Here is a 13506-nt window from a genome sequence, read left to right on the forward strand (position 1 = left end):
CTCCAGAAACATTCACTCCCTCCACTACTGACACACAATGGTAGCAGTGTGTACCATCGACAAGATGCACTGCAGAAACTCAGCCAGGCTCCTTAGACAGCACCTTCCAAACACACGACCGCTACCATCTAGAAGGACAAAGGCAGCACCTGCAAGGGAAGACCACAATCTTGAAATTCCTCTCCAAGCCACTCACTGTCCTGACTTGGAAATATATTGCCGTTCCCTCACTGTCACTGGATTAAAATCCTGGAATTCCCTCCTTAACAGCACTGTGGGTACCTACGCCACATGGACTACAGCAGTTGTAGAAGGCAGCTCACCATCTCCTTCTCAAAGGTAGTCAGGGATAGGCAATAAATGCTGGCCTAGCCAGTGATGCCCACATCCCATGAATTAATAAAAAAACCTTCACTGCATTAATTGCAGCATACTAACAGCTGTTATAGCTGATTTGAACGTGCAATTTTCTGGTGATATTCAATGTTCCAATGAGTTATGCCTCTACTTAGTGTGGAAGCATTTCTTACATGTATCCAGTCTTCCTCAGGCACAGGCGTGGTGCCATAGGACTGGAGAATTGCGAATGTTACATCCTTGACCAAAAAGGGTGCATGGATAAAGCCGGCAACTACAGACCAGTCAGTTTGACTTCAGTGGTAGGGGAACTCATGGAGGTTATAGCTCAGGACAAAATCAGCAGTCACTTAGACAAGTGCAGGATAATTAGGGAAAGCCAGTGTGGATTCTTTGAGGGAAGATAATGTTTAACTAACTTGCTAGAATCTTTTGAGGAGGCAACAGAGATGGTTGATAAAGGGAATGTTGTTGCTGCGGTATATATGGATTTTCAAAAGGCATTTGACACAGTACCATACAACCAACTTGTGAGCAAAATTTTAGCTCATGGAATAAAAGGGAAAATAGGCACTTGGATGAGAAATTGGCTAAGTGACAGGAAACTGGAAGTAGTGATAAATGGTTGTTTTTCAGATTGGAGGAAGGTTTGTAGTGGAATTCCCCAGGGGTCAGTGTTGGGACCCTTGCTCTTGATATATATTAATGACTTCGACTCTGGTGTGCAGGGTATGATTTCAAAATTTGCAGATGATATGAAGTTTGGAAACATCAACTGTGATGACGATGGTCCTGAACTTCAAAAGGGCATAGACATGTTGGTGGATTGGGCATAGAAATGGCAGGTGAAGTTCAATGCAGGGAAGTGTGAAGTGATTGTTTTTGGTAGGAAGAAGATGGAGAGACAGGATAAGATATAGGAGAAACTAAAGGAGGTGCAGGAACAAAGGGAACTCAGGTATTTGTGTCATTGAAGATGGCAGGGCATGTTGAGAGAGCAGGAAACATAGAAAATAGGGGCAGAAATAGACCATTCAGCCCCTCGAGCCTGCTCTGCCATTTAATATGATCGTTGCTGATTCTCTAACTCAATGCCACATCCCCCCACCCCTTAGAAATCTACTTCCTTCTTGAATGTACTCAGTGACATGGCCTCCACTGCCTTCTTTGGTAGAGAATTCCACAGGTTCACTACCCTCTGAGTGAAGAAATTTCTCCTCATCTCAGTCCTAAATGGCCTACCCTATATCCTTAGACTGTGACCCCTTGTTCTGGACATCCCAGCCAGGGGAAGCACCATCCCTGTATCCAATCTGTCCAGCTCTGTCAGAGTTTTAGATGTTTCAATGAAAACTCCCCTCATCCTTCTAAACTCCAGTGAATACAGGCCTAGTCAGCCCCCTCTCTCTTCATATGGCAATCCTGCCATTCTATCTATGGCAAGTATATCCTATCTTTGGTAGGAAGACCAAAACTGCACACACTATTCCAGCTATGGTCTCACCAAGGCCCTATACTGCTGCAGAAGGACATCCTTGCTCCTGTACTCAAATCCTTTTGCAATGAAGGCCAACATACCATTTGCCTTCTAAACTGCTTGCTGCACCTGCATGCTTGCTTTCAGTGACTGGTGTACAAGGACACCCAGGTCCCTTTATACATGAGCATTTCCCATTCTGTCACCATTTAAGTAATGCTCTGCCATTCAGCTTTTCCTACCCAAGTGGATAATTTCACACTTATCCACGTGATATGACATCTTCCATGTATTTTCCCAGTAAGTGAAGTTGTTTAACTTGCCTTGAAGCCTCTTGAAACCCTCCTCATTGCTCACATTCCCACCAAGTTTTGTGTCGACAGCAAACTTGGAAATATTACATTTGGTTCCCTCATCCAAATCATTGATATATATTGTAGACAGCTGGGGCCTAAGCACTAATCCTTGAGGTATCCCACTGGTCACTGCCTGTTACTCTAAAAAAGACATCTACTCCTATTTTCTCTCCTGTCCGTTAACCAATTCTCAATCCATGCCAATACATTACCCCCTATCCCATGTGTTTGAATTTTGCACACTATCATCTTAAGTGGGGCTTTATTAAAGGCTTTCTGCAAACCAAATTTACGACATCCACTGGTTCTCCCTCATCTATTCTACTGGTTACGTCCTTAAAAAAAAATACTCGAGTAGGCTTGTCAAACATGATTTACCTTTCATAAATCCTTGTTGACTCTGTCTAATCCCATTGATATTTTCTAAGTGTCCTGTTATCACATCCTTTATTATAGGCTCTAGCATTTTCCCTACTACAGATGTTAGGCTAACAAGTTTTTTATTCGCTGTTTTCTCCCTCCCTCCTTTTTAAAATAGTGGTGTTAAATTTGCCACCCTCCAATCTGCCAGGACTGTTCCAAAATCTGTTCTGGGTGCCATACCTGAGGAAGGATGTGAAGGCATTAGAGAGAGTACAGAGGAGATTCACAAGGATGACTCCAGGGGTCAAGAACTGCAGTAGTGAAGATAGATTGGAGAAGTTGGGACTGTTTTCCATGGAGAAAATAAGGTGGAGTGAAGACTTGATACAGTTATTCAAGATCCTGGGAGGTATGGACAGGGTAAATTGTGAGAAACTGTTCCCACTCAAAGGAGCATCAAGAACAAGGGAGCACAGAGGAAAAGTGATGTGAGGAAAAAAAAAATTCACCCAGAATGTGGTTGGAGTCTGGAATGAAATTCCTGAGAGGGTGGTGGAGGCAGGTTCGATAGAGGTTTTCAAAAGTGAATTGAATTGCTGTCTGAAAAGAAATAATGTGCAGTGTTACTGGGATAAGGCAGAATGCTCTTTCAGAGAGCCAGTGCAGACTCGATGGACCGAATGGTCCCCTCCTGTACTGTAAAGATTCTGTTATGAGTTGCAACCTACTTAGTAACAACTGCTTTCATTTTTATACCCCATTTAATAAGGTAGAAAAATATTTCAGCAGAAAGGAAAAACAGATGTACCAACCCTGGCCGCTGACCTAAGACTTGCTGAAAGAAATGCTTTTTACGGGGGAAGAAGAGAAATAGAGAGGTTCCAAAGGTTTTTGGCAGTTCCAATGAGGATGGCTGAAACCTCGACTGTCATTGGTTGAATGGAAGGACCAGTGAATCACAGTTAGAGCATTGGTAGGCACAGAAGATTTAAGGCTAATGGAGGTTGTAATGTTGGAGGCCATTGACAATTTTTTTTGTGAAAATGTGACTTTTAAATTTATGGGGGGCAAGAAAGTTGAGAACCAGCAAGGAGGGTATAAAAGGACCAGAGTCTGGAAGTAACAAAGATGCGTAAGGGCATCAATAGGGCAGGACCTAAGTGGTCTTGTGTTGGACAGATATGGAGATTGATGTTCATTTACAGGTGATACAAAACACCATTTGTGAATAGTGATTCATTTTGGTGTGATGGAGTCACTGGCTAATGAGCAAAGTTTTCGATGGTAGCCAGAAATAATAACTTTTATTTTCTCATGTTCCATTGAGAGAAATTCTGATGCATCCACGTTAGTGTTTGATTGTCAGTCTGATGGCACAGCTAGTTAAGAGAAGGTTAAGAGGTTCCATATGGAAGCCATTACTTCATGGTCCCTGTGGATGTCACACATCCAGATGTTTGCACGTTGTTGTAGGGAAGAGAATATTTTCCACAGGAATGTCTATTCCAGATGTTTGTGCTGTTATTTTTCCATTGTGATATATGTGATATGTATGCTTTCATTTAATTAATTTAAAAATCTAATTGTATTTTATTCTTGAAATTCTATATGAACTTTATAGCAGCTGAATATCATGGAATCCTGAGGATCGATTGGAGACAAAATTGAGAATCCCAAAGCCAAAATATGGGCAGTGGAGATGTGGTTAAGAATGGTACAGTGCATATAAATAGTATCAATGTTGACTGTAGGAGTTATCATTTATAAAGAATGCAAACCTTTCTTGCATCTGATATTTGTATCCTTAAAAGGTGAGCCACAATCACAAAACAGAATGAATTTGCTCCTTGGAGTTTTCTCGCCATTTGTATTTTTATTGTGCAAAATTCCACTTCCTGTCTTTGTCTAATTGCTGCTTTTCAAGTTTGAGCATGGCCTCATCCATATGATGTACTGTGGAACTGTGAAACCATATGAGAGTGCAAGACTGGAAAAGTATGCAGTCCATCTGGCATCACTCTCAAAAGCTGGAGGCAAAAGAGCATTTAACAGAAAACTCTGCATTCTAGTAGTGGTCTAAAGGGTATAAATAGCAAAATTACCTGCAAGAAAATCAATTCTAATTGATATCATGACTGGAAGTTGAGCTGAAATGCTCCAGCCTTCAACCATACTTGCTTCACCCATACTGCCAACTTGTTTTCTCATCTCCTTGGTTGTGACTGTTATCTTCGATCCTTGTGTACTTCTAATTTTTTTCTTGGGATGTGAGCGTTATTGGCAAGGCCGGCATTTGTTGCCCATTCATAAGTGCCCTGCACAAACTTTGTTTATGAAATTGATCTGTAGCTTTTCAAGATTCATGTTATATGAATAGAAAGTCTAAAGATGTGCGATCTGGTTAATTGGTTAGTTTATTTGCTTTATTAGTTGAAACTCATTTTCCTGACGTTGCATTTTGCTGGAGAAAATAAAATTTTAACATAGAAAATAGGAGCAGAAGTAGGCCATTCGGCCCTTTGAGCCTGCTCCACCATTCATCATGATCATGGCTGATCATCCAACTCAGTAGCTTGCGCCTGCTTTCTCACCATATCCTTTGATCCCTTTCGCCCCAAGAGCTATATCTAACTCCTTGAAAACATACAATGTTTTGGCCTCAACTACTTTCTGGGGTAGTGAATTCCACAGGCTCACCACTCTCTGGCTGAAGAAGTTTCTCCTCATCTCAGTCATAAATGGTCTACCACATATCCTCAGACTGTAACCCCTGGTTCTGGACTCCCCCACCATCGGGAACATCCTTCCTGCGTCTACCCTGTCTAGTCCTGTTAGAATTTTGTAGGTTTCTATGAGATCCCCCCTCATTCCTCTGAACTCCAGTGAATATAATCCTAACCAACTCAATCTCTCTTCATATGTCAGTCCCACCATCCCAGGAATCAGTCTGGTAAACCTTTGCTGCACTCCCTCAATAGCAAGAACATCCTTCCTCAGATGAGGAGACCAAAACTGCACACAATATTCCAGGTGTGGTCTCACCAAGGCCCTGTATAATTGCAGCAAGACATCCCCGCTCCTGTACTCAAATCATCTTGCTATGAAAACCAACATACCATTTGCCCTCTTTACCGCTGCTGCACCTGCATGCTTACCATCAGCGACTGGTGTACGAGGACATTCAGGTCTCATTGCACATTCCCCCCTCTCAATTTATAGCTATTCAGATAATCTGCCTTCCTGTTTCTGCTACCAAAGTGGATAACCTCTCATTTAGCCACATTACACTTCATCAGCCATGCATTTGCCCACTCACTCAGCTTGTCCAAATCATACTGAAGCACCTCTGCATCCTCCTCACAGCTCACCCTCCCACCCAGTTTTGTGTCATCTGCAAATTTGGAGATATTACATTTAGTTCCCTCATCTAAATCATTAATATATATTGTGAATAACTGGGGTCGCAGCACCGATCCTTGCGGTACCCCAGTAGTCACTGCCTGCCATTTGGAAAAAGACCCGTTTATTCCTACTCTTTGTTTCCTGTCAGCCAACCAGTTTTCTATCCATCTCAATACCCTACCACCAATCCCATGTGCTTTAATTTTATACGCTAATCTCTTATGTGGGATTTTGTCGAAATCCTTCTGAAAGTCCAAATAAACCACATCCACTGGCTCCCCCTCATCAACTCTACTAAAATTACAGTAGATTTGTCAAGCATGATTTCCCTTCCGTAAATCCGTGCTGACTCTTTCGGATTCTGCCACTGTTTTCCAAGCGCTCAGCTATTAAATCTTTTACAATGAACTCTAGACTTTTCCCCACTACCATTTTACTTGGGATTTGAGTTTTCCTACTTCTGAGTAGATCAGTATGAGATTATTCATGGAGCAACTCATTTTAATTGTGTCCAGTGTTAGAATCCTTATAGAGACCTCAATGTTTAAAGAGAAATTTGAACACCCAGTTATTACCTGAAAGAAATTACACCACAAGATTTCTCAATTTTAAATTTAAAAAACTTTGTTTTGAAAAAAAGGCATCTAATTTAATATTATAGTTTGTCAAGAATTAGAGTGTAAATCTAATTCCTCTTTTATTTCCTAGTTCCACCTGAGCCCATATATGTTATGAGACCTTGAAGGTTCATTCACTTCTCCTTTGAAGAGCAATCCAAGTACGCCACAGCTCTCCGGAGTTCAGTTTAATTTCTCCTCCGTGTTCCAGCTATTCTCCGAGTACAAGATTTTATGGGGATCCTTCCATGAGCTTTTGGTTAAGTGAACCTCCAACTTTTCATCTAAACCCCATGACTATGGACTCCTGAACTTAAGCTTGGGCCTCATTGCATTCATGCTTAGTGAGTTAAAAATCAGGAATGCTGTTGGTTCCTAATGACCTCTACGCTCCTTGTCCTGGCTTTGGACAGACACGGGCTGCTTTCACCCAGTCTGCTCCCACAGCTCCTCTGCAGCTCCTGGCTCCACAGTTGCTTTCCAGCTTCTGGCAGACTCTGTCTTGCTCTGCCTGTTCCCAAGGTGAACTGCTTGTTTTCTGTGCGCAAACACATACAGATAAATTAAAATCAAGGAACTTTCCTAACCCTCCCCATAGCCTATCTCCATGTGAGACAATGTGGCATATTTTGGGATGCTTCAAGCTAATTATCTTTTACCTTCAAAACAATCCATTGATTCCATGATCCACGTGAATAATTTATATCTCCAATGGAGTTAACTGGCCTCGTTCCAGACTTGCTGGTTCCACCAAGAAACCCCCTTGTTTACAAAAGGCACTTTTAGCTTCATAGATCTGGGGACAACATGAATAATTTAAATCCCTTATTGTAGACTTCCTGTCCCGACTAAAAGCTCAGAGATGGGTCATCCATTGTGTAAGGTTTCTCATTTCTAACTCTGACCTTATATAAACACAGATTTACACTTAGAGTTGTTGTTAACCCACGGCTTTTTACCAGTTTCTCAACCAAGCGTTTTCTTTTATCTACATTCAACTTTTAGTTTAGGAATTGAATTTATTTCCTAAAACATATGAATTTTGCAATCAGATATTCGCAAGACCAGCTTGAATACAGTGGCTACATTTCTTACGAACTGAGTGTCACCATGGCTCAGTTATTATCACTTGTGCCAGAGGCAGAAGGTTGGGGGTTCGAGTACGGTCCAACTTTAGAACTTTAACACTTAAATCTAGATTGACAGTCACACGCTGTACTGAGGGAGTACTGCACTGTCAGAAGTGCCATCTTTCAGATGAGGCCCCATCTGCCCTCAGAGGTGGAAGTAAAAAAAAAAATCCCATGGCACTGCTTTGAAGAAGAACAAATGAGTTATCCTGACCACTATTCACCCCCAAATCAACACCACAAAAGCAGGTTCTCTGGTTATTACCGCATTGCTGTTTTGGGGAGCTTGCTGTATGCAAATTGGCTGCTGTCATCATCTTGTTTCATTTAGATTAGGGATTAAAAAGATAAATGGAAAAGCCTGGTGAAGAAACTGATAAACAATCCTAATGTAAACAAATCAAACAAGCCTAGGTTTAATTAACCTGTGTTTATCTTACAAGGTCAAAGATAGCAGTGAGAAAAATTAAACAACAAATGACCCGTATCTAATGTTGTAGTCAAACCAGAAGGAATGCACTTTCTTCAATAAAATATTTCAATTGTTTATGCCATTCCACGATTAAAAGGCAATGAAAGATCATAGTAAACAGGAGTGTTCCTTAACAGGGTCAGAAATTCTACGAGATGGAGTCGTAAAACTCGATTAGCAATTTAAAAAACAATTGTTCATATGGGTTACAGAATCAGAGTTGTGTTGAAGGTAAAAATAATTAGATTGCATTTCTGTTTGAACCACCCCAAAGCATGCCATATTGTCCAGGATATGGGCTGTGGGTGGTTGGAAGGTTCTTCTGTTTAAATTATCTGAGTGATCGCTCAGAGAAAGCAGGCAGTTGCAGCTTTGGTTTGTTGTAGGCTGAGATTCATTGAGTTGGGCGTGCGAACGGAGATGAATGTAAGTTAGGCCTGCACTGAAGTGAAGAGAATGCTAACGTTATCATTCACTACATGAAACACAGGTGGCAGCTTGGGCTCAGTTTGGAATTTGGGAGGGGAAAAGAAGTTGGAAGATTTGCCTAGTTTGAAGCGAGAGGTAAGAGAAATCTGTAGTAGCCCTCACAGTGCCTTCTGGCAGAAAACAGTGCAGAGTTTGTTTGGACGGCTCTGAGAAGGCAGTTGGGTATCTGCCAGCAGCTAGGGCAAGGAGCTGAGGAGCCCACCATTGTGAGGTCTTTGGGAAAAAGTTGGAGGGTCTCTTAGCCAAAAGCTAATGGAAGGATCCTCATTAATCTCGGAGAAAGCCTGGAATACTGAGGAGAACGGAAGTAAATTCTGGAGACCTGTGGTAAACCTGTTGGTCCCAGAAGAAGTGAGTGAACCCTTCAAGATTCTTGGAACATGTAAGGAAACTTTTGTGGGAAGTAAAGAGTAGAACTGAGTTTATAACATGTCTTTGTAAACTATAGTGTTAAGCTAGTGTTACCTGCCTTGTTTAATTTTCTTAATAAATGCAATGAAGTTTGTTTTGCTTAAAAGAAAAGAAACCTTGTGGCATAGTTCTGTTAGTTAATTGCTCAGTGTATGCTCAGTGTTCCCTTGAAATGTGAATGGCCCCTACCTGGATCGTGACACTGCTGCATTTCCTACATTACAGCAGTGACTACAATTCAAAGGAACTTAGACATAGACAAAAGACATAGGAGCAGAAATTAGGCCATTCGGCCCATCGAGTCTGCTCCGCCATTCAATCATGGCTGATAAGTTTCTCAACCCCATTCTTCCGCCTTCTCCCTGTAACCTTTGATCCCCATACCAATCAAGAACCTATCTATCTCGGTCTTAAATACACTCATTGACCTGGCCTCCACAGCCTTCTGTGGCAATGAATTCCATAGATTCACCACTCTCAGGTTAAAGAAGTTTCTCCTTGTCTCTGTTCTAAAAGCTCTTCCCTTTGCTCTGAGGCTGTGCCCTTGGGTCCTAGTCTCTCCTACTAATGGAAACATCTTCCCCACATCCACTCTCTCTAGGCCTTTCAGTATTCTGTAAGTTTCAATCAGATCCCCCCTCATCCTTCTAAACTCCATCAAGTATAGACCCAGAGTCCTCAAACGTTCCTCATATGTTAAGCCTTTCATTCCTGGGATCGTTCTCGTGAACCTCCTCTGGACCTTCTCCAGGGCCAGCACATCCTTCCTGAGATACGGGGCCCAAAATTGCTCACAATATTCTAAATATGGTCTGACCAGAGCCTTATAAAGCCTCAGCAGCACATCCCTGCTTTTACATTCTAGTCCTCTCGAAATAATTGCCAACATTGCATTTGCCTTCCTAACTACCGACTCAACCTGCAAGTTAACCTTAAGAGAATCCTGGACTAGGACTCCCAAGTCCCTTTGCATTCCAGATTTCTCACTTGTCTCCCCATTTAGAAAATAGTCTATGCCTCTATTCTTCCAACCAAAGTGCATGACCTCACACTTCTCCATGTTGTATTCCATCTGCCACTTCTTTGTGCCCAGTTTCCTAACCTGTCTAAATCTTTCTGCAGACTCCTTGCCTCCTCAATTCTACCTGTCCCTCCACCTATCTTTGTATCATCTGCAAACTTAGCCAGAATGCCCTCAGTTCCTTTATCTCGATCATTAATGTACAAAGTGAAAAGTTGTCCCAACACTGACCCCTACTTAATTGGCTGCAAGGTATTTTCAGATGGTCTGAGGTCATGAAAGGTGTGATTTAAATGCCAAAACCTTTTTAATTGCATTTGTATTTATAAAGTTATGAACCTTGGCTCAGTGTTCGCAGATTAATTTTAATGAGATGATGGTCTATCTTCCTCAAAACCAGTAAAGCTTGACAAACATGTAGGTCAAGCGCTCACACATTTATGAAGTACATTCAGTAGTATTTAAGCATACACAATCGTATTGTTCTCACTGTCATGCCTGATGATTGTGGGATTCAACGTGTTACAGCTCTGAGCTCAGTATTCAGATTGATTGCGCTTTCGAATCTAAATTCTCATCGCATTTCACCATTTATTATACACATCTTTCCCTTTCCATGTGACCAAAAGTTAGAAACAATTCCATTTAAGTTGCTAACAAGAACTAATGTCTCATCAATAATTAAATTTATAAACTGATTTCCTCACGAATGAACTTTATTTATGTTGAGTTCAAGAGATCGGTATAATATCCCCCTATCTCGTTGCCTGCAATTGATATTCTGCCAAGTGGAACTTGTCACTGTTGGCGTGTCTTCGATTTTCTACTATTTCTGGATGGCAGTATGCCTGTTTTAAGTGTCAATTTAAAAAAAATACTTTACACAAGTTTCTGGTTTTGCAGTTATTTGTGTTATAGTTCTCTCAAACATGGGAATCGCAACTTTCCAATTAACTACTGATGCTGCAAGGGTCAGTTTGCAATAAGCTCAGTGGTCACTGTCATACAGTTGTGTTGCTCTACACAGCAATTTCGGAATTGAAAGATGAAAAATTACCACTTTGCAAAGTCTTCAGCCTTCCTATTAATTGAATGATATGATGAGAATGGAGTTGTTAAATAATCATAGGTATTAGTCTCTATCAATTAATCTCCAACAGACCCAGACCTTGGGTAAGGAAAACATAAGTTAACCGATGGGTCCAAAGTTACCTGTCCCTGTCCCAAGCATGTACGTTTGCCATGTTTTAAATTACCCAATGAATCCCAAAAAATTATCTCCTGAAAGAAGTCTATCTAATTTGCATTAGAATTAATTAATATGATCTGCTTCCACCAACTCTTTTGGGAGTCTGTTCTGTACATTGACCACTTACTCAGTGAAAATATTTGTGCTATTATAAGACATTACAATTTAAGAATCACATTTGCCAAATGATGCTTAATATCAGTACAATTTTAAATCATCCCAAGTCAATACCGTACTTCGGTTACTAATTAACCCTTTTAGATCAATGGAATGATCTTGCCTCTGGAATGGACCTTCAACCTGTGAGCTGCTGATTCAAAAGACTTAATTGCATAATGTGTTGTTGTCAACTTCAGTGCAATACTGAGGGAGTGCTGCACCGCTGGAAGTGTTTTTGGATGAAATGCTAAAACCAAGGCCCTGTGTGCCCTCTTGGATAAACATAAAAGAACCCATGTAACTAATTGAGGAAGAGCAGGAGTGTTCCCTCAGTATCTTGGTCAATATTCATCCTTCAATTAACACTACTAAAGGAGATAACAGAAATAGTGGGAAGCCAAGAGCTGAATGAGAGTGATGAACTTAGATGGTTAATATGAGTGAAGAAAAAGTACTGGAGAAATTAATGGTACTGAAAGCTAACAAATCCCCTGGCTTGCACGCAGAGGTTCTAAAAGAGTTGGCTGCAAGGATAGACTGGTTGTGAACTTCCCTAGATGCTGCAGCAGTCCCAGTGAATTGGGAGGTAACAAACATAAAACTCGGCGATTCAAGAAAGGAGGGAGAGAGAAAATGAGGAACAACAAGCCAGTTAGCCTGACATCAGTCATTTAGAAAATACTAGTACCCATTATTGAGGAAGTGGTCACAGAGCACTTACAAAATTATATTATGATTAGACAAAGTGGTTTTATGAAAGCGAAATTGTGTTTGAAAAATCTAATAAGTTTTTTTTTGAGGATGCAATTGGCAGCATTGATAAAGGGGAACCAGTGGATGTAATATATTTCAAAACATGTTTGATAGGGTGCCACGCAACAGGTTGGTGCACAAGATACAGGCTTATGGCATTGGGGGTAATATCTTAGCATGGGTAGAAGATTGGTTGAAGGATGAAAACAGAGCAGGAATAAACAGGTCATCTTCAGGTTGGCAAGCTGTTGCTCGTTGGTGTCGGAAGAATCAGTGAAGGGGCCTCATTTAATTATAATCTATATTAATGACTTGGATGGAGGAGCCCAGCCTAATGTGTTTGCTGATGATACAAAGCTAGGTGGGAGACTAAGTTGTGAAGAAGACAAAGAGTCTGCAAAAGAGGATGCCTTGCTGTAATTGTACAGGGCTTTGGTGAAACAACACCTGGAATTCTGTGCAGTTTTGGCTTCCATACCAAATGAAGAATATTCTTGTTTTAGAGAGAGTGCTTTGAAGGTTCACGAGATTAATTCTTGGGGTAAGGTTGTTGTCCTCAGAAGAGAGATTGAATAGAAAGGGCCTATAATCTGGAGTTCAGAAGAATAAGAGATTTCTCATATGAAATTTTGAGAGGGTTTGACAGGGTAGATGCTGAGAGGTTTTTTCCCTGTCTAGAATTATGTGCATAATCTCAGGATAAGGGATTCGCCATTTATGTCAGATGATGAGAATTTTTTTTGCACTCAGACAGTTGTTCATTTTTGGAAATCTCTGCCCCAGAGGGCTATGGATGTTCAATCATTGAATATATTGAAGGCTGAGATTGATAGATTTTTGAGTTTTATGGGAATCAAGTGCTATGAGGATTGGGCGTGGAAGTGAGGCTGCAGTCAAAGATCAGTCATGATTTTATTGATTGGCAGACTAGGCTCAAGGAGCTCTATGGCCTACCCCTACTATTTCTTATATTCTTATTATCTGATCATTTACCTAATTTGTGGGATCTTGCAATGTACAAATTTATGGCCGTGTTTTCCAGTATGACATTTCAAAAGCACTTCATTGGCTGTGAAATGCTTTGGGATGAGAGTGTGAAAGGTGCTATATAAATGCTTGTTTTTTTTTATAGAAAGCACTGCACTCATTCATTTGTAGCAAAAATATTGGTTTAATTATTATAGTTTTGGGTGGTGTCTTTGTTTCTGCGGAACTTGGACATTCTGTCAGTATTTGAACATGGAATATGC

General features: G+C 40.9%; 1 protein-coding gene across 2 annotated transcripts in view; it reads left to right on the forward strand.

Annotated features, from left to right (window-relative positions):
- ptk2aa (protein tyrosine kinase 2aa) overlaps positions 1-13506 on the forward strand; it is a 551780-nt gene that overhangs the window by 130606 nt on the left and 407668 nt on the right. The gene's annotated exons all lie outside the window — the stretch shown is intronic.

The sequence above is a fragment of the Carcharodon carcharias genome, chromosome 6, assembly GCF_017639515.1.
Source record: "Carcharodon carcharias isolate sCarCar2 chromosome 6, sCarCar2.pri, whole genome shotgun sequence".
NCBI classification, from domain to species: Eukaryota; Metazoa; Chordata; class Chondrichthyes; order Lamniformes; family Lamnidae; genus Carcharodon; species Carcharodon carcharias.